Raw genomic sequence first — 26810 nt, forward strand, 5'->3', positions numbered from 1 at the left:
ATCACGATAATATCGTAAATCGCGATTTCTTTTGTCACAATAATCATGATATGAAATTTTCAAATCGTCCCATCCCTAGTAGGCAATCCACAATTAATGTCCTAAATATAGCTTTGAATGTTTAGAAATAAAATGCAACTGGTATAGAAACTATAGGATAAACACTTCTCCCTCCAGTGCATTTACTAGCCTACTGTATGGTCCATTTCACCCGCCTGCAGAATGCATGTGAATAATCTGACTATGAGTCATGAGTCATCTGAACTGAAACGGAACTTCAGTGATGAGGCCGGCCCGCCTACATGTACAGTACATTAATTATCACAAAGGCCACATATTGTGCCTATACTGTATATCAGAGGTCTTCAACGTTTTCAGGCCAAGGACCCCTTAGTTGAGAGAGAGACGAAGCAGGGACCCCCGCAACCTGTTAACAGAGTCCATACAGTAGTAAGTAATCTTTCGACAGCACAGTCATCAGTGTATTTTGGATTCATGTCAATTTGTGTTTTCAGATATTTAAACATGCACTTGAAGCGTCAATACTTAATAAACTTGACGTTTCACTTTGTACTTAATCTGCTCTTTTAACCATCTACACCAAATCTCTTTGCCGAAAATAGCTGATCTACAAGCTCACTGCGAGGCGTTGTGAGCTTGTAGATCTGCTATTTTTGGCTAAAGTTCTCAGAATATGGACACCAGGGTTCAAGTGCATGCATAAGGAGGAAAAACGTTTCTATCACACAAAGATTTGGAGGACCCCCTGTAGTACCTCTGAGGCCCCACTAGGGGTCCCGGACCCCCTGTTGAAGACCCCTGCTGTATATGATAGACCCCCCCACCTCCAGCCGTGGGCCATGGAATCACACACAGTATCACTGTGTCAGTGCCCATAGGATGTTGGCAATTTAGTAGTATAATGGAAGTAACCTCACCAAACTTAATTAGCATATATAGTCAGGTTTGTTATGTTAAGAAATGTATGTTTGTCGGATTTTTGTGAGGATTTGTAAAACTATACATTTTTGGAATCTTCGGAGCATGGGGAATCCAAAAATCAATGTTTCCATTTGCACAGACACCTGCAAAGGCGCCATTTTGGACGTTCAAAATGGCTGACATAAAATACATAATTTGTGCTATCTTGGCTTCTAGACAACCTAGAAACTTAATTAAACATGCCAATCCTATGTTTTCTGGGTCAAGGAATCGAATGAGTAAATGTTGGGTGTAAAATGTTCCGGACCCCCACCCCCTTTCTGGGGGTTATCTATTTTGGGACCTCCCAGAACAGTACGCCAGCCAATTAATGTCCTATTTTCATAATAATAGAGTTGTTTTGTAGGTTTTAAAACCTCCTGGGCTCATTTATTGCACTTTTAAAGCAGCCAGAATAATCCTTCTGACTTTTGGTTGGGGTCTTTCCTCACCTGGGACCCTCAGACAGACCCTTTAGCCTATCTCAGTAATCGCTCTACTCCAGAGCAATGTTAAAATAGATCATAATTGAAGCATAAAAGTTGTTGTAGCTGGGCTTTGAAAACAAAAAGGAGTAGTAGCAAATAACAGGGGTCTTCCACAGGGGGTCCGGGACCCCCTGGTGGGACCTCAGTTACTACAGGAGGGGGCCCGCCAAATCTTGATGGGATTTGAAACGGTAACCTTTGATGGTTTATTAGTATTCTCAGTATTATTTATAACATTTTTGTGTTGGACAGTTATGGTTGACAGGTGTTAATTGAGTTTGTGGGGAGGGGGGGCTTGGGGGGGCTAAAGCCCCCTCTAGCCCCTCCTGGAGCCGTCCCTGTTGCAACGTATTACTTTAGGCGCGCAGACTAACATGTCCATTTATTGCACTGCACTCACACTGACAACACAACATACACACCTCTGTGTTATCGTCACCCTAAAACCCACACCCTATCCTCTTAAAGAGCTCATGGTTAATTATGCCCAAAGAGATTCACTACATGTCCTCCCTAATGATGTTGACAGTCTTTGTTTGTATTGTTTAAGCAGCTGCACCATCCCTTGCAATCTGCTTTGCAGCCACATTTGATGAGCTCAAGTATTGCCTATATTTATATGAGTTAAAGCGAAGGATCTCAACGTCTTATGCCTTACCTTAGTTTCCTTTTAGTTGACCTTGTATCAGTGAACTGTACTGTCATGAAACTGTAATTTTTCCTATGCAAAACTTCTAATAAATACTCAAATTAATAAAAAGCCTTTGAAGCAGGGAGGGCAAGACACTTGACTAGAACATACCCTCCACTTTCTGAATTCCATCTATTTTCTTCAATTGATGGAAGCTCAGGGGAATTTGTCAGGTATAAGTAGGCATCATAATACGATACCTTCATCAATGGACATGATTTTGAGGAAGTGCACACACATGAAGAGGCTGATGCCCTGATTCCTCATCAAGTCCTTGCCTCTGCTGCTTATGGTGCTTTGTGAGACATAATGTGTTTGGTCACCCGACACTGCTGTTACTTCTCTGAAATTTGCAACAGTCAAAGCCAAAGTACAAAAAAAAGTAAATAGATATATTTGAGCGAGTTCAAGTTATTGAATGTCACAAATGTCAAGGGTTACTTGGCCTACACAATTCGTCATGGGTCAACGCCTACTTGAAGCCTGATAATGATGACATTAAGCCATTAACCGCTTCAAGGACCTTAGCAAGAGTTCCATTTCTCCTGAGCTTATTAATGGTGAGCTTCCATCAACATTGCAGTCATTGGAGCATGTTGCATGCCGTGTTTACAGTTAAAAAGGTCTAACAACCAACTCGTGCTGCACTGCTACCACATATCCTCCGTGCCAACTATGTCACAATGCGGGATAAATCATACCTGACAAATTGCCCTAAGCTTCCACCAATCGAAGAAAATGGGTGAAATTCAGAGAGTGGAGGGTATGTTCCAGTCAGGGGTCTTGCCCTCCCTGCTCAAATAACCTGCCTTCCACTCTATGCTATGGTGGAGACTGTGTCAACACTATTAGGTTGGACATTGAAGATGACGATGATAAAGACAAATAGATCCTGCATGTCTGAAATTACTGTATTGTAGTGAATCTCCTTGGGCATAATTGACCATGGGCTCTGGGTGCGGGTTTTGGGGTGACGATAAAACAGAGGTGGGTGTGTGTGTTGTGTTGTCAGTGAGTGCAGTGCAATAAATGGACATGTTAGTCTGCGTGTCCCAAAATATGAAGTTGCAATACCTTAAATATTGCAATCCCAGCAGTAACACCTGTCAACCATAACTGTCCAACACAAACATTTCATAAATAATACTGAGAATACTAAATGGAGAAATAAACCATCAAAGTACAATACCGGTACATAAACCAAGTTTCAAATCCCATCAAGATTTGGTGGGCCCCCTGTAGTAACTCTGAGGACCCCCCAGGAGTCCCGGACCCCCTGTGGAAGACCCCTGGTATTTGCTACTGCTCCTTTTTGTTTTCAGAGCCCAGCTACAACAACATTTATGCTTCAATTATGATCTAATTTAACATTGTTCTGGAGCAGAGCGATTACTGAGACAGACTCAGGGGTCTGTCTGGGGGTCCCAGGTGAGGAAAGACCCCAACCAAAAGTCAGAAGGATTATTCTGGCTGCTTTAAAAGTGCAATAAATGAGCCCAGGAGGTTTTAAAACCTACAAAACAACTCTAATATTATGAAAATAGGACATTAACTGGCTGGCGTAATGTTCTGGGAGGTCCCAAAATAGATAAACCCCCAGAAAGGGGGTGGGGGTCCGGAACATTTTACACCCAACATTTACTCATTCGATTCCTTGACCCAGAAAACATTGGATTGGCATATTTAATTAAGTTTCTAGGTTGTCTAGAAGCCAAGATAGCACAAATTATGTATTTTATGTCGGCCATTTTTAACGTCCAAAATGGCGGCTTTGCAGGCGTCTGTGCAAATGGAAACATTGATTTTTGGATTCCCCATGCTCTGAAGATTCCAAAAATGTATAGTTTTACAAATCCTCACAAAAATCCGACAAAAATACATAAGGAACCTGACTAATAGATGCTCTCCTTGAGTCCTTAATGCCAATATCTCTGATCCACGTTTGTATTTTCTGGGAAATGTTTGTGAATTAAATGCACAGCATTTAACTCTCAAATACCTGGAACGTGCCCGAGTCGCGTTAGATTTTAACCACTTTAACCATTATTTTATGCTTTAACTTAAATAGCAGATATACAAGCTCACAGCGCGGCACCGAGTGCCGCGCTGCGAGCTTGTAGATCTGCTATTTTTGAAAAATCGTGAAAATGAGTGCAAGTCTTTGAATATCTTTGACCCGATCTTTGACCCGACTTCTAAATCCTTCCTCTAAATCATGCTGTTCTCAAACATTTTCATGTCAAGGACCCCAAAAATTACAGGTATTTGGCCACGGACCCCCATCTCAAAATATGTTGTCCCAGGCCAGGGACCACCCAGAAGTAAATATTTGAGTTACAAATGTTCGCTTTTAAGTAGATAATATTCAAAGACAAAAAAAATCATGATTTTTCAAAAATAGCAGATCTACAAGCTTGTATATCTGCTATTTTTCAATAGTTAAATCAGTCAATAATCCTAGGCCTAAATGGGTTAATCACAGATGCAGAACATAGCAAAAACATTCCTCTGGCCATTCGTAAATCTGTCCCAGTAACTTAAAAAAGGCGGACCAGTGTTGCTTTCAGTGACAGGCTGCTCTTATCCCCTCGACCGGTGGAGACTCTAGAGGGGGTTTCAGTACATAAATGAATGACACTTGCATGCACTGCCACCCCCGTTGAAAACAAACCATAATTGCGTTGGCAGGATGGTGACAATATGGCCACAGGTGTTCTCGCTGTGTGCAGTAAGATGGAAACTCTGTGGCAGCTTGCTCCATTTCCTTATCTAGCCCCTAGCTTTTGTTTTGCCTTAGCAATGTGTTGTTGTTTTAGTTTAGTTTTTTTACTTCATAATAAGCGTGTCATGAAGACATTTCATTAACTTTTGAATTTAACCGGAGCTCAAATGCTTTCCCCCCGCCTGATGGCTGTTTGGGTTAATTGCGACCGTCAGGTCGCAGTTACTATCAAAACCTCCACAAACTGTGAGTCCGTCAGTCAGTCCGTCAGTCAGTCTGTCTGTCACACGTCACATGTCACACTTTTGCCCTGCTCATAACTCCGCAACCGTTGCCCCGATCCATGCCAGATTTTGCACACACACTCCTTGCCTGCCAAACTACAACCTCCAAGGACCCCCGGAGCTCCAGGGACCCCCAGGTCCCTGGGGGACCCCCAGATGTAAAAAATGACCAAATGTGCAAAAATGACCAAATGACCACCCCAACGGGGCTGCTCACGGGGAATTCCCGGGGACCACCGACTCCTGGTGCTCCAGAACGGATGCAAAAGTGGTGGCGCCCCCAGTGGAGGACCCCCTGCCACTGCAGCGCACATAAAATGCCGTAACTCGGGCTAGGAGCGACCGGGAGAGCCGGGGCCGGTACCTATTAGTCCGCCTCGGCGGCGCGGAGACCCCACCCCTCATTTCTCACATGGCCCTCTTCTAGCGCCACCATGTGGCGGATTCTTGCAAAACACATTTTTGGACACTGCTCCTACAATTTTTGCCCTAAAATCACTCAAATCGGTACACAGTATGTCTACACTCATATCATCAACATGGATCTGTCCCATATAGCGGCACCTTCAGGCCGATTTTTTCAAACACATTTTTGGACACTACTCCTACAGATTTTGCCCTAAAATCACCCAAATCGGTACACACTATGTCTACACTCAGCGCCACCATCAGGCCGATTTTTTTCAACCACATTTTTGGACACTGCTCCTACACATTTTGCCCTAAAATCACGCTGCGACCTGATGGTCGCTTATCTCCCGATTAGGGAGTCTTACTGGTTTTTAAAGAGGTGGTGCCATAGTTTTGTACTTTTTCTGTTTTGTATGTGTCTATGGAGTTAACATTACTCTAATAGACCACCAGGTGTGGTTATGATATGCAAATATGTATTTTTGGTTACTTCCTGAAAGCTGAAAGCCTCTGAGTCAAAAGGCCCATAAATACACTGATTTAATGACATCATAAAATCATCCCCTCCCCTTTTTACCATCCAGCAACAGCTGTGTGTGTGGCTAACTTCAGCTGGGTCACCACCCACCTGACAACCAGGCATATTTAATGAACAGATGGGTGTGGTAAAAACATAATTCTAAAACGGTTAGTTCCAATACTTGATTCTGATTGGCTGGTTTCTGATTATAGCAGTGTCTAAATCACACGATAATCCACACCTTGAATCAGTTTATATCAAACCCAGGTGCGATATTTTTTCCACAGTGGTGTGAAGCTGAACTAGAGAAGGGAGCGCTTGATTTTCCCTCCAATCCTGTCGTGCGGGGCTTCTAAGCACCGCCCGCACACATAGGACGGTAACTGAGTGACTCCGGGCGGGGCTTGTAAAAACAGCAAACGCCCCTTATTCCCCATTCTGATTGCAAGTAACAGGTGTGTTGTTTCTGTAGCCTGGCCGGGAACTACTTTCTTGTAGCTGGGAACTACTTTCTTGCAGACCTTGTAGTGAATTATTAGTGAAATAGAACAGTTTTAATTGGTACATGACTATGATTTTTCATGTTGCCATATTGTAACCGTTTTAGAAAATCAATAAGCCACGCGAGGCCTCTGGTCACCTATATTTTATAACGGCTTAGAGGGTTGGAGACACTCACCACGTCTCTCAGCCGTTATAAAATACGAGGTAACCAGAGGCCTCTTGTGGCTTATTGATAATTTTATCATTTTCTGTACAATCACGGCACAATGTCTTTAACGGTTAAGCCAGTGTTTCTCAAACCTTTTAATTTCAAGGACCCCCATAACTCTGAGAGTAACATAGCCTACCTGACAGGCCAGTCCACACCAATGCAACTCACTGCAACTACTCGCTACCATTATCCCAATGGCAGTTGCAAGGAGTTGCATTGGTGTGACATGGCCTTAAGGATCCATTTGGAACCCCCTCAAAGAACCCAGGGGGTCTTTGGACCCCACTTTGAGAACCACTGGGCGGACTGGTTCTCTTGGTCTGGTGTTGCATAATGAACCTAGAGTTTCTCTGTTCTGGGCAAAACCAGGCCAATGAGAGCCGGAGCCTCGGAGCAGGGGGTGGGTCTAACGAGACAGCAAATCAGCAGAAACAGAAAATCAACAGAAACAGTGGAGGGAGGGGGAGCTCAGCCAGCGCTCTTAATTGCTCCCTTTGAACTTCAATGGGGGTTGTGCACACCTCGTTAGTGATCTCTCCAATCAATGAAAGCATCAAAGACAACAACCTGTTTGATGCCTGTCATAGAGGGGAGGGGGAGGGGGGAATGTTTTTGTGTACACACAAGTCAAACACAACCCCTCCCACCAGATCTCTTGTGATTGTGAATTAGCCCTATTCACGGCCTGCCCACTCAGCAACTTCCTGGTGCTGAAGTCACGTTTTGAAGGGTATAACCCTGCTAAAAGCCCATAGAGTTAACACAGAAATCGCAAATTTAATGCAATTTCCAAATAGTGAAGTAAAAAATACGGCTAGCATGATCAAGAACACAAGATAGTAAAAGGCACAAAGCGTTATAATTTACTTTACCGTTCGAAATTTGTCCAGCAATTTCGGTGTTATTTTACCCTTCAAAGCACCAGGAAGTTGCTGAGAAATTTGCTGAGTGGGCGGGCCGTGAATAGGGCTAATTTCAAATCCCCTCCCCTTTGAAATCTCAACACAATGGGACAATGTCAGACTCAAGCTCCAGCACAGAGTCTGAAATCAGGCTAACTGGGCTCTCCAGCAGCAGCACTGCAAGGATGTACCTGTAGCAGTTGGATCTCTACAGATGGTCTCATTGTGATGCATGTGTGCAGCCAGGGGAGGCCTCCCCTCAGGAGAATGGAGATTAATCCCAGGCTCTGTAATGACCTTTATTGTGACTGGGACGGATGGCAGGTAATACTTCCTACTCTGTAATATAGAGTGATGAACCCACAAGTAATTACAACAATTCCTCATGGTCATTAAAGAAAAGGTAAAAGTTCTCTGCTGAGGGCTCACTCCCCGGAATTAAGACTGGATAGCGAAGGGCACTTCCTGTTGGACTGGAGTTACGCACTTGGATGTGTCCGAATGTGTAACAACGTGATTAGTGGAGCTGCCTCTGGTGTTGTGATTGTGTACGTCTTTGATGTTTTTGAAGTAGTTTGACGGGTACATGGGTATCTTGCAGACCAGGCCCATTGCAAGATGCTGTACTCTGTCATCTCTCCTGAGCCATCCCACCCTAGCAAAATGATCAGTGACAAGATGAGTCTGAGATGGAAGGCCAAGCAATAGCCTAACCAGTTTGTGTTGGGATATTTGGAGCCTTGTTTTTAAGGCCTTTGAGGTGCTACGGTACCATGCGTGGACTGCATAGTCACAATAGGGTTCAATGAGTGCTCCTGCTAGAGTCTTGTGTAAGTGTGTAAGTTTAAGTGATCAGTAAGTGTTCTTGCTGATCAGCAGGGAGATCTTTTACACAAACTTGTTCTTTGTTTGACTTTTTTGATTACTTTAGTTGGGCTTGTTTGTGTATTATCCTTTTGACAGATACAGTATACAAATATTAATGTTTATCCACCCCCATAACAACGACAATCCATCAAAAAAACTTACGTCCCTGAATCAATTCTCTTCCATTAAAGCATACTACAAACAGAAGGGCAATGAGGGGAACACATTTATCTTTTGTGCTGTTTGTGAGTGTGTGTCCGTGCGCTTGCGTGCGTGTGTGTGTGAAGGGAATCTCACCAAATCACATCTTTGAGCTCTTCACCTCAACATTTTCTCATTTAACGGTTCACTGATTGAGCTGTAATCACAAAGACACATCTATTGCCCAAACACAGTGACACAGGGAAGAAAAGGACACTCTTAAGCCCTTTGCACACAGGACAGTTGCGTTTTTTTCGTTTGCGGCATGAATTAAACGCATTGGATTTGGTGTGCAAGGCTGTGCGGAATCGGCGCTGCGGATCCAAAAAGGAGTCATAAAAGTAGTGATGAGTTTTTTACCGCATGCGACAAGACGCACAAATCGAACTGGGTTCGATCGCGAAAAAAGCGCACGGCGGCAGCCACTCGTCGCACGGCTAATTCGGAGCCGGTGTGCATGAGGTCATAGAGAATCATTGTTTTCTTTTCAAAAAAATATATTGTCCGTTTTATCCGTGCGGTTAAACGCGCCTGTGTGCAAAGGGCTTTACTCTACTATAATACGCATAGTAGGTGAGGCCGCATCCCGATTTAGGGAGCCATACCATTGTTGTTTTTTCCTGTCTCACTCAACTGTCCGGTCTACAATAAATTAAAAATCATCCAGAAAAATTGCTTGCTGGTAGGTGACCAGCTGGTGCTTCGACCACATCATTGCAATGTCCTGGAATTATTCTGGTCCAAGACCTGTGTTGCATTGCATCTCCTTGTCCCTCTCTGACCCAAATCTTCTGTTTTCTATCCACCATGGGGGCCAATTGTTAAGGAGACGAAAAAAGAGAAGAAAAAAAGAAAAGAAATGAGAAGATAGCAGATATACAAGCTCACAATGCCACTCCAAGAATGTAGAGCAGGGGTCTTCAATTGGGGTCCAGGACCCCTAAGAGGTCCTCAGAGTTACTACAGGGGGTCCTCCAAATCTTCCAATCCTTTTTATATTAACAACTTGAACCCTAGTGTCCCTATTCTGAGAACTGTAGCCAATAGCAGATATACAAGCTCACAGCTTGTAGATCGGCTATTTTCGGCAAAAAAGGTTTGGTCTAGAGAGGGAAAAGAGCAGACTAAGTACAGAGTAAAAGGTCAAGTTCATTAGCTAATGACGGCTCAAGTGGCTAAATATATGAAAACACAAATGGACATGAATCCAAAATACACTGACGATTGTGCTGTCAAACGATGAAACTATATGGAATCTCTGAAAAGGTTGTGGGGGTCCCTGCTTCATCTCTCTCTCAGCTAAGGGGTCCTTATTGGCCTGAAAACGTTGAAGACCCCTGGTGTAGAGCTCCCTGCTGGCCTGAGGAGACATCCTCCACTCTCCTCCACCAACAGAAATCAGAGTGGAGATGATAAATGAGAGGCGGAGCGCCATGGGAGATTTGGCAATTGATCCAACTGAGAAACAAATCTGTCTTCCTTTCTGACTGCGAGGACCGGGATAATACAGTCGGAATCCCCGTGGGAACAGCCTGCCTGTTGTTTTTGTCTGAAGACACACAATCTCGGACTCCCTGTCATTTGCATTTTAAGATGACACGTTTTAAGGTTACAACAATCTATTCATTTTTTAAAAATTATTAATAAAAGTACCTTTTATTTCCTCCTATCACATACTTTAACCGCTTAAAGGGATATTACACTTTCAAAGTCATTTTATCGTCTAATCAGGCTTTTATGAACACCCTGAACAGTTTTTAATTTGCTTGATTCAATATTTAGATATTTGATGTAAATGTTACCAGGCCCGACACGCCCAGGCCCTCTCCACATACACACCCATTGTAACTTCAAACTCCATTTTAACCATGATAAATTCATTAAAAACAACCATTATTTTTTCTGGTGACTCAAACTACCCTCCTAATAAATATTTTTCATTTTCCCAAATAATTATTAAAAATTAATGAAAAAAGTTATCAAAAAAACACGGCCTGCTCACGTATTAGGAGGGTAGTATGAGTCAACAGAAAAAACAACGGGTGTTTTTAATGAATCTATCATGGTTAAAATGGAGTTTGAAGTTACAATGGGTGTGTATGTGGAGAGGGCCTGGGCGTGTCGGGCCTGGTAACATTTACATCAAATATCTAAATATTGAATCAAGCAAATTAAAAACTGTTCAGGGTGTTCATAAAAGCCTGATTAGACGATAAAATGACTTTGAAAGTGTAATATCCCTTTAAGCCCTACTCAACAAATAAACAGAATAGTCAATTGCATTTACACAAATGCCTCACATCGCGATGTGTTGAGAGCCTTTAGATTTTCTATTTACCCTATTTTGGAGTAACCTGACTGCGCCAGATAATGGCAGCAGTGCGTATGCCTGGCTGCATACCACTCTGCTTTACCATCATCTGGGACCGTTCGGGCAGACTCGATGTAAGGTGCGGGCCATTTTTTTCAAATTCTTTAGCAGGTGATTGGATGGGGCCGTCTCTCTATCACAGTCTGGGAGTGCCAACTCCAACCACTCATCCGCCTCCTGGGTTTCCACGTGGTCTGCAATCAGACTCTATTGGTTCAGAGCCGCTCAGAGCCCGCCCATAGCTGCCGCTGATTGGTCCGGCCCGGGGCTTTACGAGTGTGATCAACTCTCCCAGAGAGATCTCAGATGGTAAAGTAGGACGGTACGCACTACTGCCACCATCTGGCGCAAGTCAGGTTAATTTTGGAGCGGTGCTCCTGGAAAGAGCCAAGCTTTGTCCGGGCTCTGAACTTAAGCGTGGCCTACATCTGGCCTACATCTTGGCACAAAGCGCTCAAAGTTTGTTGTATAACTAGGGTCACATTGGCCAAGCTTTGCGGGACACTTAATGAAATTAACTCATGAATAGCAGAGCTCACTTCACACTAGGTGTGGTTTTTGAAAACATTTCAGTTATAATGACATGCCTAAAATAGGTACGCTAGGTTGAGAGTGATTAAGACACCCGAGTCCGGGGCTTAGCCGGCCCAGGTTCGAATCTGACCTGAGACCCTTTGCTGCACGTTCTTACCCATCTCTCTCTACTGCCATTTCCTGTGGTGGAAAAAGTACTCACATTTTTTTCATTTTTTTTATTAAATATAGTCAGGAATTCAAAATTTACTTGAGTAAAAGTATAAGTATTTGTATAAAAATTTACTTAAAGAACCAAATGCAGAAAGTACTCATTATGCAAAAGATCTTTTGAAAATAGCAGATCTACAAGCTCAGTAGCTCAATGTCGCATCGTAGTGGAGTAGAAGTAAAGGTATTGGAAATTCGAGATACTCAAGTAAAGTACACATACCTCAAAATTGTACTTAAGTACAGTAAATGTAATGAGTTACTTTCCACCGCTGGCCATTTCCTGTCTCTCTCCACTATACAGTAGCTACCAATAGAAGACACCTCAGTCCTATTAGAGTTAATGGAATCATCATTTTATCACTACTTGCACAATCTTACCAGTATAAGGAGGATTCTGCCTCCTGATCCTCATTTCGTCAGCAATGATGACAACACCTTAGACCCAGAACTCACCCGCACTAAATCTCTGCTCCATGGCTTTGGCTTCGGTAACACGATTGTAACGACAGCACAAGGATAATCCCTCTCGTGTCGGTGACCTCAACCAATGAATGTACCACACAGCATGGTTTCTGCAAAGGCTCTACAAAATTGAATAAATAAATAAAATTAATATAAATGTTAAAACTGCCACTGGGGTATAAACCCTGCCTGCACTAACATCTCTCATTCTACATTTCTCGATTGTGACCTTGACCTTTTCAACCTAAAATTTAGCTAATCATCTCTTTGGGGCATGCAGCCTACTATTCTCACACACACACACACACACACACACACACACACACACACACACACACACACACACACACACACACACACACACACACACACACACACACACACACACACACACACACACACACACACACACACACACACACACACACACACACACACACACACACACACAGAGAGAGAGAGTTCGGTCCCAATAGTCCCAGTCCACTCACTCCTAGGAGACTGTATACATACACGCATGGTTGAGTGAGTCTGTCTGGTATTCAGGCCATAATATCCATGCTACATTGCTGTGGGCAGATAATTATGAGGGAACTTTAGACAACTTTTTTAAGCTCTGAAACATAGTTAAAAACATACCGTAGATTTCACTTGGAGATTGCCTTGTTGATAGCTGTCTATAAACACTAAACAGCAGGAGTGGAAAATACTGTGCGAAGTAATTGGCATCAAAACAGATTGCCGATACAGATGGTAGAACTCCCACGGGACATGGGTGGAACATTAAGAAGCACAGTTTGTTATTTAGCTAGCCTACATAAGGCTAGCTACTTTTTCCCCGTGCTAATAAAGCAGAACATGTAATTAGAAACAGCATGCGGTGAAAAAATAGCAGAGCTATTTTCAGCGAAGAGATTTTGGAGAGAATGAAGGAGCCAAGGATGGACCCCTGGGGGACCCCATGTCAACGAAGCATATCCACAGTTCCAGGGGCGTCACAAGGGGTAGGAAAGTGGGACTGAGTTACTAGGGGCCCAAGGTGGTGGAGGGGCCTTAATTATTTTATACTTTAACTATTGAAAAATAGCAGATATACAAGCTCACAGCGCGGCACCGAGTGCCGCGCTGCGAGCTTGTAGATCTGCTATTTTTGAAATTTGTAACTAAAATTTTGCTTCTGGGGGGTCCCTGGAACTAGATATTTTGAGATGGGGGTCCATGGCCAAATACATATCATTTTGGGGGTCCTTCACATGAAAAGGTTTGAGCTCCACTGACATCGAAACATAGATTTTTCAAAAAACCTTAGATTTGAAATATTCAAAGATTCTCATGATTTTTCAAAAATAGCAGATCTACAAGCTCGCAGCGCGGCACTCGCAGCGCGGCACTCGGTGCCGCGCTGTGAGCTTGTATATCTGCTATTTTTCAATAGTTAAAGCACAGGGGCCCCACAGTGAATCCTTGTACCCGGGGCCCAGAATTTGGTGCGACACCCCTGCCCAGTTCCCCAGAGTTACTTCACGTTGCCTCACCCTCTCTCTCTCCTCTCCTTCACTCCTTTTCACCATAGAGGTATATAAATCTCTGCACCTGTTGTGAATAACAGCATCCTGATTCTGCTAACTAATGAATATCGTTGGGTGGAAACCTTGTATATCGTCGTTGTCGGAAACCTTGGATCTCCAAGTTTCAGATGTTTGTTCCCCCCCCCCCCCCCCCCCCCCCGTAAAGTAAAGCCCTGCTTCATCATGCAAGCATGTCGTATGACACTGTCATATGAGTAAATTGCTGTTGTTGGGTGGAAACCTTGTATGTCCAAAACCGTTCATTTTGTGTTGATCATTTTAAACATGATTTAAAGTAGTGAAAATAGCCGATCTACAAGCACACAACGCCTCGCACTGTGTGTGCTTGTAGATATTATTTTCACTAGTCTTGTGAGACAGTCTTGTATATGATGAAGCAGGGCTTTACTTTAGGAAAAGGTTTACACATTTGAACTTGGGAGATACAAGGTTTCTGCCCGACAGTGACGAAATGTTATGGAGATACAAGGTTTATGCACAACGGTGACAAATTATGTTTTTGGCACAACCCATCAAACAAATCAACTCCCAAGTTGTGGTTGTTTGAAATAAATCCAACCGTGTATAAATGTTGCAGTGATATATTTCCCCCTTTGATCAACTCTATGCCACTATGAGTGTGAAGAGGGAGAGCCAGACATAACTAAACCCAGTGGTGGAAAATAACTAGGTACAATTTTGAGGTATTTTGACTTTGCTTGAGGATTTCCAATTTTACTTCTTACTCCACTACAGTAGGCCTATAATTATTTGAAAAATGGAGCTACTAGTTACTTTGTAGATTTTGATTAATATTACAAAACCACTGAGATCTACAATCTTTTTAATACATTTTGAAAACTTGTGAAATGGGACATTCTGCATAATGAGTACTTTTGGTACTTGTATATATTTTGATGCCAATACCATTGCACTTTTACTCAAGTAAATTATTAATATCAAACTTTGCTTGTAACAGACTGCTTCTACTATAGGGTATTGATACTTTTACTTAAGTAAAAGAATGTGAGTACTTCTTCCATCACTGTCAACACCCGCACCACCCGTTATATGGGTCAGACAACTGAGGACATGTTCCCATTTTTACACTTGATCATCAATGTAATCAGGAACAGCATGTCTTCATGGTTTGTCAAATTGTCACGGTGACGTTAAAATGTGCAATCCTCCAAATCTTTGCCAATGCCATGAATGCAACACAATAATACTTTTTGTTTGTTTGTTTAGTTTTTTTCTTTTTCTTTTTCAATGGTACAATAAATGGTAGTGAAATTATTGATACCTAAAACAAGATGTCACCACACAACAGGTAGCAGTGGAAGTGTGCCAACCTATGTTATTTGCAATGGGGACTTAAGGCCAAACAAACTATTTAATTCATGTCAATTGATTCACCAAGACGGAGGGAGGCAGAACAGAGATAGAGAGAGAGAGATAGAGAGAGAGAGAGAGAGAGAGAGAGGGAGGGAGGGAGAGAGAGAAATGGAGAGGGGGAGGAAGGGAGAGGAAGAAGGGAAGAAAGAGAGAAATAAATAATGTAAAAACTGAGTTAGAATGTGAACGGAGTGCATAGTGTGATCGATTCGATTCAACTGGTAAAGGGTAAACGCATGCGAGTATATGCAAGTCTCCCCTTCATTAAAGATGGAATTGATTTTCCTCCAAGGTAAGCGCTGGCCTGATATCCAGAGGAGAGAGAGCCCATTTCATGGGTAATATGTAGTTCAGACATGCATGCAAGAAGGGTTGACAACATGCAATCCGTCTGCTTTGCTGATCGTTTCATTTATTTTCATTATTTATTGAAAATTACTACTCCTTTCTCTTTTACCTCTGTCCTTCACTCACAACCTGTATGAAGTATATTGGACATACAGTAGCTTTATACTTTTCCACAATAGCCTACTGCCTACCTCAGTGGTTTTCAACCCTTTTCATATCAAGGTCCATTATTTATTTGATATTTGACCACCAATTGACAAGATTTAGCCTCTGAGACACAAAACTTAAAACATTTTGTTATTGCGACCGTCAGGTTGCAGTTACAATCAAAACCTCCACCGGCTGTCAGTCAGTCTGTCAGTCTGTCAGTCACGCCACACGTCACACTTTTCCCCTACTATTATCTCCGCCACCGTTGCCCCTATCCATGCCAAACTTTGCACACACACTTCATGGCTGGCAAACCACAACCTCCATCCCTCAATTATCACATGGCCCTCTTCATGGCCCTCTTCTAGCGCCACCATGAGGCCGATCCACATTTTTGGACACTGCTCCTTCAGATTTTGCGCTAAAATCATGCAAAGCGGTGTAGCCTACATGTGACCTGACAGTCGATTATCTCTCGATTACAGAGTCTTACTGGTATTGTTAGATAAAGATTTTGCCCACTATTCCATGCTGTATTGATGTTGGTACCATAGGAGAGATAACGGCAAACGTTGATCAAAATAACAATTCTTCTACATTCTCTATAGTTGTGTAGACTTCTTGTAAAATTAAGTAATGCAGATGTTTAACAATAATTTAACTCTTGAGAGCTTAAAATGAAACCGAATTCGGTTTCATTTTACGCTCTCAAGAGTTAAAGATCACTGTATAAGGGTCCATTTGGTTACCAACTCTTCATCATTTAGCTGGGGAACACCTGGAACCTCCTCAAGGTCCCCGGCCCACTGGTTGAAAACCACTGGCCTACCCCTCTCTCTATCTCTCTTGGGACAGAGGGAATGGTGCAGAAAGTTGATACCAGAACCCAGCTGAGAGAGAGAGAGAGGAATTCATTTATCTAGCCCCGCGGTCCTCCTTGGCTGAGCAGTCACACATCCAGTGGTGCAGTCGATAAGACCATTGGTTTCACTGCAGCCTGGAGACAACTGACAGGAATATATCTGCATGTAACAGATGGCCTTCTCTTTGTGTCTGGGCTGCGACCACGCTCGGAAAACAAAACACAAAAGAACTGACACGACAGACAACACACAAAGACTTGGGAACCAGTGTCCACCAGTGTTGATTTTGACAGCAGATTTGGATTTAGTTTTAGTCATAGTCTTTTGAATAAAATTCCATTTATTTTTGAGCCGTGCTCATTGGAACAGGAGCTTTAGCTCTAACATCTGGCTTTGTCCGGTCAAAAACAAATAGCGGGGCAGGTAAATGCATTTTTGCACTAAAATACTTCACAAGTGGAAAGAAACCTAAAACTTTTCACAAGTACTCCTTAGGGGTTGTTCCTATGATAAAACACGTTAGACACTGAAAAATCAAAATGGCTGCCATGTTTCCAAGATGGCTGCCTCTGAACAGTACGCCAGCCAGTTAATGTCCGATTTTCATAATATTAGAGTTGTTTTGTAGGTTTTAAAACATCGTGAGTTCATTTATTACTCTTTTAAAGCAGCCAGAATAACTTTTCTGACTTCTGGTTGGGTCTTTCCTCACCTGGGACCCCCCAAACAGACCCCTGAGCTTATCTGAGTAGTCGCTTTGCTCCTGCTCCAGAGCAATGTTAAATTAGATCATAACTGAAGCATTAAAGTTGTTGTAACTGGGCTCTGAAAGCAAAAATGAGTAGTAGCAAATACCCAGGGGTCTTCCACAGGGGTCCCGGACCCCTAGGGGGTCCTCAGAGTTACTACAGGAGGCCTGCCGAATCTTGATGGGGAAGTTCCTTTTTTTTATATGTATATATATTTTTACATTTGAAACTGTTTTTATTAGTATTCTCAGTATGATTTATAACATGTGTGTGTTAGACAGACAGGTTCACAGGTATTGCAAGAATTAAGGTATTGCAACTTCTCACTTTGGGCGCACAGTCTAACATGTCCATTTATTGCATTGCACTAACACTGACAACACAACACACACACCTCTTTGTTATCGTCACCCCAAAACCCGCACCCTATCCTCTTAAAGAGCTCACGGTCAATTGTACCCAAAGAAATTCACTACTATACATGTCCTCCCTAATAATGTTGACAGTTTCCACTATATAATTTGCAGGGAGGAGAGTGCAAGGCAGGTTATTGTTTGAGCAGCTGCACCGTCCCTTGTAACCTGCTTTGCAAACACATTTGATGAGCTTTGCCTTTGCAGCAGGGATGGCAAGAAACCTGACTGGAACATACCCTCCACTCTCTGAATTCCATCTATTTTTTCAATTGATGGAAGCTCAGGGCAATTTGTCAGGTATGACGAAGTAGGCATCATAATACGATACCTTCATCAAGGGACATGATTTTGAGGAAGTGCAAACACATGAAGAGGCTGATACCCCGATTCCTTATCAAGTCCTTGCCTCCGGTACAAAAAAAGGAAATTGATATATTCGAGTGAGTTGATGTTACAAATGTCAAGGGTTCCTTTGCGTTTTTCAGGTGTTGACTGGGGAAGAACATTTGTTGGAATCACCAAAAAGACATGGGTCAATGCCTACTTGATGATGATGATGATGATGATGATGATGATGATGACCAAGCCACTAACCGCTTCAAGGACCTTGGCAAGGTCATTGGCCATTCCTCCTGAGCTTATAAATTGTGAGCTTCCATCAACATTGCAGTCCGAACATTTTGCATGCCATGTTTACAGTTCAAAAGGTCCAACAACCCTGGGATTACTCAGATGGGAACTATTTCTGTCAAATAACTTGGAGGGTGAGATGCTACCTCCAACTCGTGCTGCACTGCTACCACATTACCTCCGTGCCAACTCCGTCACAATGCAGGATAAATCATACCTGACAAATTTCCCTGTGCTTCCACCAATCGAAGAAAATAGATGGAATTCAGAGAGTGGAGGGTATATTCCAGGTTTCAGTTTTCTTGCTCTCCCTGCTCCAAAGGCAGTACTTGAGCCCATCAAATGTGTCTGCAAAGCAGGTTGTAAGGGACGGTGCAGCTGCTCAAATAACCTGCCTTTCACTCTATGCTATGGTGGAGACTGTGTCAACACTATTAGGTTGGACATTGAAGATGATGATGATGATGAAGACGAATATATCCTGCATGTCTGAAATTACTGTAGTGTAGTGAATCTCTTTGGGCGTAATTAACCATGGGCTCTATAAGAGGATAAGGTGAGGGTTTTGGGGTGACAATAACAAAGAGGTGTGTGTGTGTGTGTGTGTGTGTGTGTGTGTGTGTGTGTGTGTGTGTGTGTGTGTGTGTGTGTGTGTGTACAAACATTCCCGTGTCATTCCATCCATGTTTCATCTCTGTGATAACTTGGAAATGTTTGCATCTTTGACAGCTAATACACCAGATGTTGTTGTGGTTGATGAAGAGTCCAGGGAAGTGTCTGTATTGGAGATGGCCTGCACCTTTGACCCTAGCCTAGAGGAAGCTTTCATGACCCTTGGTCATGAAAGCTTCCTCTAGGCTTCCTCATTAAATACCAACCTCTCCTAAATACGATCTCAGAGCTGGGGTACAGGTGCAGACTATTTGTTTTCATATTTGGCAGCCTAGGACATACCCACAGGCTGGTTGTTAGAGGGTTTCAACAACTTGGAGTGCCTAAAAAAGAGGCAAAAAGGCTGGCAAAGTATTGTTCCGTCTCCGCTATAATCGGCAGCCGCCACATATGGCGGAGACGCTGTTACTTATACCCGTAGAGTACCAAGTGCCTTGCTATTGTATCATGAAGACATAATGCCATGATTTTGTAAATGTTACTGCACCTATACTATTTGTGTCCTTGTATGCATCTCCTTTGTGTGGACATAAATAAATGGTTAAAATGTGTGTGTGTGTGTGTGTGTGTGTGTGTGTGTGTGTGTGTGTGTGTGTGTGTGTGTGTGTGTGTGTGTGTGTGTGTGTGTGTGTGTGTGTGTGTGTGTTGTCAGTGTGAGTGCAGTGCAATAAATGGAAATGTTGTTCTGCACCCAAAGTGAAAAGTTGCAATACCTTCATTATTGCAATCCCTGCAGTAACAGCTGTCAACCATAACTGTTTTAACACAAAAAACATTATAAATAATACTGAGAATACTAATAAACCATCAAAGTACAATACATAAAACCAGGATACATAAAAACATTCAAAGTTTCAAATGTAAAAAAAAAAAAAAGAAAAAAAAAAGATCTCATCGAGATTTGGCAGGCCCCCTGTAATAGCTCTGAGGACCCCCCCAGGGGTCCCGGACCCCCCGTGGAAGACCTCTGTTATTTGCTACTAGTCATTTTTTATTTCAGAGCATATTTCAGATCTAATTTAACATTGTTCTGGTGCAGGAGCAGAGCGATTACTGAAATAGGCTCAGGGGTCTGTCTGGGGGGTCCCAGGTGAGGAAAGACCCCAACCAAAAGTCAGAAAGGTTATTCTGGCTGCTTTAAAAGTGTAATAAATGAACTCAGGATGTTTTAAAACCTACAAAACAACTCTAATATTATGAAAATTCGATATTAACTGGCTGGCGTACTGTAAAACATATCCGAAAAGGCGGCCATCTTTAAAACTGGCGGACATTTTGAAAATTAAGTGTCTAATGTGATTTTTCTAAAGAATGACCCAAGAGGTACACTCTGTAAAATTGTGGTGCTTCTTTCCAGAACTGAAGTATTGTTCTCCTTAACAGCCCCGCTAAAAGGGGAAAACCTGTTAAAAATTTTCCAGGGCTTAAAGGAGTAGTTCACCCCCAAAATGACTTTTTTTCTATTGATTAGTCACACCATGGAGAGTAGAGTTCAATAATATTTTTTGGTTTTAGTCACATTCCTAAGACAAAAATTTGATTTGAGTAAATTTACCCCCCTTGATTCCGGATGGTGACCCGTTTAGAAACGGGTCACCATCCGGAATGAATGGGGGTAAATTTATTGTTATCACATTTTTGTCTTAGGAATGCGACAAAAAACAAAAAATATTATTGAACTCTACTCTCCATGGCGTGACTAATCAATAGAAAAAAAGTCATTTTGGGGGTGAACTACTCCTTTAAGATTGCAAGTAGTCAACAAACGTTTTTTTCGTCTAAGTTTTAGTCTACGAAATCAACACTGCTCTTCACAAGGGGGCACAGTGGCGCAGTCGGTAGTGCTGTTGCGTCACAGCTAGAAGGTCCTGGGTTCTATTCCCACTGGGGACGCTGTGGGCACTGGGGGTGTGTTCTCTCCCCCAGTGTCATCAGTGCCCATAGGGTAGGTACCCTCACAAAAAACATGCAGTAATCCTGGTCTCTATACTGCCTCCCCGTGGCACCTGATGGAGGGGAAAGGAACTGGTTGGAATACCGCGTTCCTTCCACGCGCCACGTCCAACCGGGGAAACTCTCCCCTGTCAGGTGAAAAGAAGCGTTTTCAACGAAGGAAGCATGAGGTCAGTCCGTTGCTCTCATAGACATAAAACGGTAGACGCCTCCTCCGGGGCTCTGGAGCGTTGGTAAAAGAGGACTGGCAAGCTTCCGGAATTCTGAAGGACGCTTCCTTGTGCGTCACAGAATGGGATGCTCGGTAAGCCAATCAGATGCGGGACTCCCTCTTTCCCACTGCAGGGGGCAGAGTTCCTTCTGCACTTCCACCAGTCGCGCCAATGAACTGCAGCGGCGGACAAGGTATCTAGCTTTTTATATCTGTGGCAGAGAGAGTGTAGTGCCCCGGATTACATTAGACAATTCATGGGTCGCATTTGTAGTCCTATACCGGCCATGTTGAGGACCAACACAGGTGTTCTGATTGGCGTAGAACATTAGTTCTGTGCCAATCAGATACATTGAAACACCTGTGTTGGTCCTCAGCATGGCTGTTTAGGACTACAAATGCAACCCATGAATTGACACTGCCTCAAAAGAAATGGGTTACAAAAATCGTGGGATAAAACAAAACAATAAACACTACTCTTCACACAAATGTCCTGCATCTGTTCAGCAACTACAGTATGGTACGGCAGCAGACAGCCCTCATCCTCAAACCCAATGCCATGCAGGACATTCTGCAACAACAAAGCTCCGCTGGCCGCCGGATCATTCCTCATCTTCAGATGACTACAACTGATCTTTCATTTTCCACACACTTCCTCTCAGGGGGAGAACAAATAGCTTGTGCGGTAATTCCCTGTGGCTGAGTGGAACACATTACTGCGTACTCGACAAGCACAGCGTCGAGCAAACGGAGCAGACTTGTGTACGATGGCCGTTTCCTGCATTTGCCAGGAGTGCAGATTGAATGGAAAACACTCCAGCCGTCGTTAAGAACCTGCACCAACATGGAAAACATTTCGACCCGGGCGCACAAATTGCTCATTTATATTCCCCCGGCGTTGTGTCATTACTTCTCATGAAATGATTTCAGCGATGGCGCAACCATTAGGCTCCTTTACTTGCCGCGTACGCTATAATAGCGTGATTTATGCTCAAACAGGAGGTCGCAATGCAGCCTCACATGATGTGTATAATGGACTGTTTATGGCGCTGTGTGTGCTATAATGCAGCAACAAAACAGGACCGTAAAAGATCAGTATGTGAAGGTCTCTCCTATTTATATTCAACACGCGTGGCACGTGAAGAATGAAATCATGGGTGGACCAAGATAGTGAGGGAGAGACGGGCAACAGCAGAGAGAGAGAACTAAACGATCAGTTACTTAGGGTTACTTAGGGTCATTTCACGACATTGAGAGATGCATGAAACGGCAAGGTGGAGGGAGAGAGAAAGAATCGTGGAAAAATAAATGGTCGAACATTTCGCTCGCACGCACGCGCACACACACACACACACACACACACACACACACACACACACACACACACACACACACACACACACACACACACACACACACACACACACACACACACACACACACACACACACACACACACACTATATATTTACATCACTTGTGGGAACATTACATAGACTTCCATTCATTTTTATGCAAGTCCTGTGGCCTTACCCTAACCTCTATCCCTAAACCTAACCGTTGTGGGGACCTACTATTTTGTCCCCACACTGTCAGAGGTCCCCTGCAGGTGACTGTGTGAACATGCGTTTAGTCCCCATAAGTATAGCTACTAGGCACGCACGCACACACACGCACGCACGCACACACACACACGCACACACACACACACACACACACACACACACACACACACACACACACACACACACACACACACACACACACACACACACACACACACACACACACACACACACACACACACACACACACACACACACACACACACACAGAGAGAGAGTTCGGCCCCTACAGCACCACACCATAAACTCTGACTGTACACATGGTTGAGTCGGGTACTTTAAGCCTCTTGCAGGTATAGTGTACAAAAAAAGGTTCCCCTAAAGGGGAAGACTTATGAGCCAAGTGTCCTTGTGTTAATAGTCAACCAATCACAGTTGAACAAGGCATGCTGACAGTAAGCGGGCTTCAGCCCACCTGAGCGAGGTGGAAGACGAGGGAGCGCCTGTGGCGAGCGACATCTTGGCGTCTATAGGGTATTAATTAATCAGTTACAATTTAAGCATTTGGCAGACGCTTTTAATCCAAAGCGACTTACAATAAGCAGGAATACATCAAAAATAATAAGCAAGATAATAAGTCAGTACATCAACAACAATATAACAATCCATAGGAATATCAATCAACATAGGTAGACCACGCACCTAATCAGTAAAAAACATATCTAAAACTTAAAAATGCGATCTAGCTTCATGTATGGTCATTGAGGGAAGGGGAGTGTTACAGTAGTGCTATGGGTTTAGGTGTCTGAAGAGGTGAGTTTATTCCACAGTTTGGAGGCCAGGAGGGCAAATTGTCAAGGACGAGTTATAATCTATTTTGAAATATAGTATTTGACAACGAGTCAACATGGTCTACTCTGCATGTAGATACGGTATATTGTATCGAGAAAGTTTTGTTTTGTTTTGTTTGAAAACATATTGCGTAACTGAATACTAGTATTCCTCTGGGATTGGCATGTGTGCGTGCGTGTGCGTGTCCATATCGGATCAGAGTCCTCAACACAACCATTGGTTGGAGTTTCACTCGCAGGGAAAAAAAGATGGACCAAGAGATCGATTGAGACAGAGACAATAGAAAGATGGATGAGGCAGACAGGCCAAGTGGAGGTAAAGAGTACAGAGAAAGAGAATAAAAGACATTCTTGCAACTAGAAAAGAAGGTAAAGATTGAGGCGTCCGCACTCATCAATTAGTTTCCTGGGAGAGAGAGCTGAAAGCCACAAAGCAACGGCATTCAAAACATGCATCAACATACACTAGGAGTCTTCAACGTTTTCAGGCCAAGGACCCCTTAGTTGAGAGAGAGATGAAGCAGGGACCCCCACAATCTGTTCATAGATGCATAGTTTCATTGTTTGACAGCACTAATCATCATCGGTGTATTTTGGATTCCTGTCAATTTGTGTTCTCAGATATATTTAACCACTTGAACGTCAATACTTAATAAACTTGACCTTTCACGCTGTACTTACTAGGTCTGCTCTCTTTCCCCTCTACACCAAACTTCTTTGCCAAAAATAGCCGATCTACAAGCTGCGAGGCGCTGTGAGCTTTTAGTTCCGCTATTTTCGCTAAAGTTCTCAGAATATGGACACAATAGGGTTCAAAAGTGCTTAAAAAAAGAGTTTGAAGGACTCCGTGTAGTAACTCTGGGGACCCCCTAGGGGTCCCGGACCCCCGGTTGAAGACCCATGACATACAGTATCAGTCCCGTCCAGTCCCTCTCCTCTCCACAGGATGCATATGACAGTGTGTGCTTGGGGAGGACTAAGTGGATTATGAAGGATAAACAGCAGCCCAGTAACAGACTGTTCATGATGATACGGTTCCCGAACCGGTAAGCGCTTGAGGTGTTTCACAGCCTGGGGTTGAAGGCTTAGGAAGACATTCCCCCCCTGCACTGTCAGAGCCCTGGACACAGACTTGGATATACAAGATGAAAGTAAAATTAGAAAACAAATATACTGTACATACTCATACATACATGCATACACACACACACATTTGCTTGCACCCCGCAACTATATATAAAACAGGCAAACCCCTAAACCTAACCTCTAAATGTTGCATCATGTTGCATTACGTACTGTATTTGAAAGCATATTTCATGGTGAATTCAATGAGGATGTTGGTTATTTAACATAATTTGTAATAAGTTAGCCTCTGTGTCCATTCTCCAAGTCAGGCCTTCTGTGATGGCTACTTTTGATCAGGAGATGCATGTTCCTATTAGTCCATGGGCCATACGAGTTGTCGGTATCAAAAAGGTGGCAAAGGTTACCATGCATTTTATCAAAGAAACATCCCTTGGGCTAAAAACTGTCCCACAAGACTATGGTTTAGTGATGAAAAGTGATGAGTCATCACTTTTCACACTTTTATGGGGGCTGTTTTAGCCCCAGGAAAGTTTTTCGTGCAAAACAGATGCTTGCAATGGATTCAGCATCATGAAAACCCCCTAGCTTGACCCCTCTTATGCTACTTAAAGCAGATTAATTTTTAGTATAGTAAAGTTAATGGGACACCAACTCTAGCAGCTGATAACACCAATTTAGCTGTGTCTAAGAAAGGGTTATCATACCAAAATATAATCTACAGATATAGAGCTTTTCAAAAATGCATGGTAACCTTTGCCACCTTTTTGATACCGACAACTCGTATGGCCCATGGACTATATACAGAAGTCCACGATCTGATCTCCCACGTCCTCACACACACACACACACGCACACGCACACGCACACGCACACGCACACACACACCATAAAAATATATAGTGCATGCTGAGGGAAGTTAAACAGGTCCGGATGGCAGAAAGGGGAGGTTCGGGTTGGTTTTTTATGGAAGGGCTTTGGCCATCAAGAGGTCCTGTCAGGCAAAGCTCTCTCACAGGGACAACTAATTTCTCTCTGGAGCCGCGGACCGCAAACCCCACACAGAGAGCTCCATCAATCTGTGTAGTAACACATGCTGAGAACACAACACAACACAACACGCACGCACACACAAACACACACGTGTGCTGTGCGCGTATGCATTTATTCACACATAGTCACAATGGAACATGCTGTCAAAAAAACAGGGGGAAAATAATAGGTTTACACATCCAAGTTCACTCCCCAAACATTCCCTTTTCTCACTCCATGTGATTACAGCTTCATGTTGTTTGACACCTTTTTCCTTCCTCACCTTCTCTCTGTATCTCTCTCCTGCATGGTAGCTCAGTATTATTATAGCTGCAGGGGCTACCTACAGTAACACAACCCCTTCTGTGTGATTTAAGACCAGAGACCGGAAAGTGGGTTAGCGTATTTTTTTAATCTAGCCTGTGGGATTGGAAGGGAACGGGTGAACTCAGGTCTTCATTCGAGACTGGTATATAGATACGTAGACACATAGAGACAACATAAAAAAAAGCCTATAGGGAGAAACAAAAAACTTACACACATAGACATCAAAGGGGGCTTGAGCCCCTGCCCTTTTAGCTCAACCCTGCCTGGCTTACCAACGTAACGTCAAAGAAAAGTTCCTATTCCTTTGAGGGTCTCGCGTATCATAGAGTCTGTTCTTGAGAGACCAGAGCCCACTTGACAATCTCGAAAAGCGTACGCGGCCCACCCATATGGCCACTTCACGAGGCATGTTTATTTTAATGATCAATCAATCGATTGTGTAACACTCCACCTTGAATCAATGGAACTAACTTAAGTTCTTATTGATTGGTATCCCTTTTTAATATTTATTATGTTATATCAAAATATCATCTTATCATTAGAATCTTTGAATTTTGCCAAATATTTAGGGGCCCACTTGTCACAGGTTGAGAACCAGTGACTTAAGCCCCTATCATAGTAGGCACCGCAGTGAT

The sequence above is a fragment of the Nannobrachium achirus genome (assembly GCF_963921795.1).
Source record: "Nannobrachium achirus genome assembly, chromosome: 16".
NCBI classification, from domain to species: domain Eukaryota; kingdom Metazoa; phylum Chordata; class Actinopteri; order Myctophiformes; family Myctophidae; genus Nannobrachium; species Nannobrachium achirus.